General features: G+C 43.0%; 1 long non-coding RNA gene across 1 annotated transcript; it reads right to left on the reverse strand.

Moving 5' to 3' along the window:
* Positions 1–260: 260 nt before the first annotated feature.
* LOC142870874 (uncharacterized) lies at positions 261–3062 on the reverse strand. Its single transcript, XR_012919200.1, has 3 exons — positions 2837–3062; positions 1683–1840; positions 261–814 (listed from the first exon to the last, which is right to left on the reverse strand). It is a non-coding gene; the product is annotated as an uncharacterized LOC142870874 (long non-coding RNA).
* Positions 3063–4994: the final 1932 nt, after the last annotated feature.

Raw genomic sequence — 4994 nt, forward strand, 5'->3', positions numbered from 1 at the left:
TTCCAGCCAGGCTGGCCCGGGGCTGGGGCAGTGTGGACACACACTCCCGGGATCAGGCCCATTCCGGCCAGGCTGGCCCGGGGCTGGGGCAGTGTGGACACACACTCCCGGGATCGGGCCCAATCCGGCCAGGCTGGCCCGGGGCTGGGGCAGTGTGGACACACACTCCCGGGATCGGGCCGCCTGTGGAGGCCGTTACTGAGAGGTTTTCTCAGGAGACACCAAATAAGGCGCAGTATTTGAGAAAGGGACCACACACATTCAAAATAACAAATACTTTTCTTTTTTAAAATTTAAACAGGGAGGTAAAAGGCCTGGATAATTTTTTTCATATGACAAAAGAAAAAGTGCTAAGTAAAAAACCCAAAGTAAACGACAGTAAATATATCTTTAAAAGGCATTTTAAAAGCATGGAGCCAACTAAATATTTTTCCATAGTTTCTCCTTTTTCTGTTGTTCAGATTTTTACAAATGCCACACATGAATTTTGTAGACTGTTAAGAAAGAACTGCAGTTTTCATAGTTTTCTCTTTTTTTCTTCAAAAAAATACACCAAATTATATCATAATTAACTGATGTGCAGGTTGCTGACATACCCTTTTTGACATCACGTTTTCAGGCCAAAATATCATCAGAAGAGATTCTTTAGTTCTTAAAGTGGTACTGTGGTAGTTTGTGTCATCAGCAATACAGATTTAATCACCTAATCTCAGGATGTTTTATTTTTAATTCTTCATCTTGAACTCAATAAGTGGGGAAGTCCATTTAAAAAGAACATTTTGTTCTAGCCTTTCTTCTTTTTCAAGCCAGCTTCCTGAAACCAAGGAGTTCTTCAAATATTATTTTATACTGAGGCTATTTTGTATCCCAACACAAAGATAAATTAGTTACCACAAAGATCTGAGAGACAAATTTAAAATATGTACATCTACCGCCACAGAAATGCAGGCATTTGTGGGTGCAGCAAATTATTCTGTAAGATGCAATGACTGTCATATTATTGTAGGGACGATAGAGTCCCAGCAAACCTCAGAGTTCAGGTAACCCTCATGCAATAACATGAGTTGAAATTTGGCTGTGGGACAGCCCTTTTCCTGCCAGAAAAATAAAAATGACTTTAAAGGACTGGACTGGGTTTACTGTAGCCCAGACTGAGTCCCTACCTGCCTCCATGAGCCCCAGGCTGGGCAGAGGTTGGAAGGTCTCTTCCAGCTGTTTCCGCCCACAGACTTTCCTAGAAGTTTCTTAGAGGAGAGGTAGGCCAGGAATTTTATTGCTAATTCACTGTATGTAACCAATGTCACTGCATAAAAGAAAGCTAGTGGGGCTGGTAGTTTGCAATTACTGAATCCCAGACTATTATTTAAACCTAACCTGAGAACCGAGGCCCCGTCTGACTTCCCAGACCCTGTGCTGTATTCTAAGTCCTGCTTTGTAGGCCCTCCTCTCCTCCACGTAGCAAGGAAGCCCGGGACAGTCAAGCTTCTGGACCCCCCCCCCCCCCCCCCCGTGATGCTGCTTTGATCCCCTGGAGGCGGAGGTGAGAGGCAGGACAGGCATGCTGTGACCTCCCACTTACTGATGGAGCTGCCACCCTACACGCCTGATGCCAGAGCCTGTCACCTCAAGCCTACTGCAGGCGAGGCCTCAGTACTCACCACAGAACTAGGCAGTCCACGCACCTAATTCTGCAGCACCATACCCACGGCAGCCTGCCAGGTTCGGGCAAGGTGTGCAAGGAGAGGATGTCCTCAGCATCGAAAGGGACAGTCCTCTTACATCGTCACAAGGAGAAGGTCTTTCTCAATGAAGTGAACAGTTAAGTGCCATCACACTGTATCTAAAAAAGAAAAAAAATCAAAAAAGAAAAATGAAGCAACAGTCATAAAGGCCAAGTAAGAAATTTTGATACCAGTAAACGTACAGTGAGATTTAAACGTTTTTATTCCGTCACACAATTTTAGTAGTGAAAATAAAGCATAGCAAGTGTCTATTGTGTGCAAAATAGTATGCCAGGTGCTTGTAAGGATAAAAGATGGAGATTGGTCCCTGCTCTCTGGGGACAGTCTAGTGGGTGAGGCTGCCATTGCAGGGCAGGGAGGTTAATTCAACATAGAAAAGTGTCTTCCTAGAGGAGATGGGACATGGGCTGGGAAGACCAGAATTCCAAATGGCAGGGGTGGGGTGAACAGCATTCCAGGAGGAGGGCGCAGGTCATCAAAGGCCTGGAGACCCAGAAGAATACTTTTAGGGAGTCATCATAGACTGTGTGGCTGAAGTGTATGACAAGTGGGGAGTGGGAGGAGGTATAATCAGAGAAAAGGCTGGATCACCCAATTTATTTAAATTCATAAATTGAACTTTCTAGGAGATCATTCTATTAATCCATCATTAGGTAGCCAGATCCTGGGGCGAAGTAGATGTCGTCAAGGAAATTGTGAACTCTTTGGGAAAATAGTCTTCTATGCAGGAAACAGTTGACATTAATCTAATTAAGGACTCGGGGCTCTGAGTTACTGGGTGGTCTCAGGAAGAGAAAGGGAAAGTGCTCTCAGAAGGGGGGACTGGTATTGGTGTTTCCCAGGCAAGCTGGGTAAACAATGTGTGGTAAATGACTTCCAAATTCTAGTTCCCAACAGTCAAGACTAAAGTGGTAACTGAGCCTGGAAGGAGGAGAAGGAACTAAAGTGCTTCCAGTAACCCTGCAAAACACACACGCACACACATACTCTCTCTCTCTCTCTCACACACACACACACACACACACACAGACACACACACAGAGTATAGAAATCACAGTCCCCTGGAGCAGAGCTGACTGTCCTTAGAGACTCACCACAGTAAAAGCAAAGCCACTTCTTTGGAGAAAAATTGGTTGTGACCAGGAGCCAAGTGGTAAGAGTCCTGGCATTAGAAGCATCTTTACAGGAGTGCATTTCATCGGCGTTGTCTTCAACCTGACCCAGCAAAAGCCAGTTAAGTTCCTCTCTGTGCTCTGAAGACCCTCGTCATGCAGGATGATGCAAACTTGCTTTTCAAAGAAATTTGTGGGAAACAAGGATATAGAAAAAGCAAAACTGATCTTTCCATCTTTTTTGTTTTTTAACTTGTGGCATGACTGCTTCCAGAGTTCACAGTGTATTGTATTTTAAAATATTTCTACTGTTGAGAAAACTGCAATCAAAATTGTGAGATTTTTCACAACTCTTTTCCCACAGTGGAAATTGTATGTGGAGGGGGCTACTCTAACGGCAAAAGAACATCTCCTTGGTCCCCCACCGATGGTGGCGTTTCCAGCCGTCACAGAATGCACCTGTTAATTAGATGTTGACTGTCAAAATCTCCCAGGGGCACCAAAGGATGGCACCACCCTCTGGGCTCTCCCATCATGGGCTGGGTTTATAAGAGCCAAAATATATTCCCACTTTAAAATATTCCCACTTTAAAAAGCACAAGGGCCCTAACTTACTCTTTTCTATTGCCATATTTATGACCAACTTTGTATCCTAGATAGATCAGCACCTCTCTCCCCATGGTTGCTTAAGTAGGCATGGTAGATCCATGGAAGAATTATAGATAAGTGGAAAAATCTATTGATGTAACGGTTTCTGCAGGTCACTGAACCATTGGTGCTATGATTTTTAAATATGATGTAAATTATATTCTATATATTATTATTAATGAAACTGACAAAAGGAGATTCTCAAGTTTCAGCATCATGCCCTGAATGTGATTGTTTCTGGTAGGTAAGCATTCCCCGTAATGGACCACCTGGACTTGTCTGATATACATTGATGAGTTCAGTCCAGACATTTGTCTCCATTTATAAATGAACCACTCGAAGGGTTATCCCCCAGAGAAAGCGTGGAAAGAGCTCTGGACGTGGGATCCAAAGACTGAGGTTCAAACACGGCCGAGTGGCTGTGGGCAGGTTAACTGACCTGTGGTGTCCCAGTTGTCTCACCTATGAAACAGGGGGAATGGCGTGTTTAAGAGTGTCATGTTGATAATCAGTGAAAATATCTAGCATATATGTAGGTGTTCAGTAAGACTCACCTCCTCCCTTGCCTCCCCCCTTTCAGTATCGGAATCGTAGAATGCAGAGCTAACAACAGAGGCTGGGAAACTAGATAGCATTTAACAGAACATCACCTACTGGGACGATGAAGGCGCTGAAGTCATTTCATTTCAAAAAGAGAAGTGTTGTCTGCTCGTTTGTTTTGGCGGGTACTGGTAGGGGCTGAGGAGAGGAACCTGAAAGTTGTATCTCCCAGAATAGCATTAGGACTAAGATGGAAACTTTTGGAAGGCAGTTTCCACTTTTACATAACCAGAGCGTTCTGTCTGGTTAGGAATGGCTTTCTCGGGAGTAGCAGCACCTTGGCACTAGAGGACTTAAAGAATAATCCTAGAGAGACAGTTCTGAGGAGCTAAAAACACCGGAATAAGGATGTGATGTCAAAACCCATTCAGCCCTGAGATTCAATGTCACTGGATGTCCATGTGAAGTCCCATAATTCAGTCTCAAGTAAAGAAAAAAAAAAAGAGGAAGGAAGAAGAGGAAAAGTGAAAGAAGATGCCAGATGAAAGGGCATTTTGAAAATTCATATAATTTATAGCATTTGCATTTAAATTATTTCTTCCTTTTAAAATGTCCAAAGTTACCATAATATTGTCAACAAACATGTAATCCTTTATTCTGCTTTTCAAAATGGTTGTTACTGAAAAGAACATGTTTGTATGTCTTTCTTATTATATTTCATAATAAATTTAAAGATACAATCCTGTACATAAGAAAAATATAATTCCTGGCAATATTCGAAACTCAAAAATTCAAAAATTTTTAAAGTATGTATCTAAAGGGAAATAGCACTTTTGATATATTCCAAAGAAATTCCCCATTTTCTCCATTGCCATGTGTTGATGACTGGGTTTGCAGTGGGAGTCACTAGAGGAACCCAGAAGGAGTGAAGTGACCACCGTAAAGAACCCGA

The sequence above is a fragment of the Microcebus murinus genome, chromosome 5 (genome assembly GCF_040939455.1).
Source record: "Microcebus murinus isolate Inina chromosome 5, M.murinus_Inina_mat1.0, whole genome shotgun sequence".
NCBI lineage: Eukaryota > Metazoa > Chordata > Mammalia > Primates > Cheirogaleidae > Microcebus > Microcebus murinus.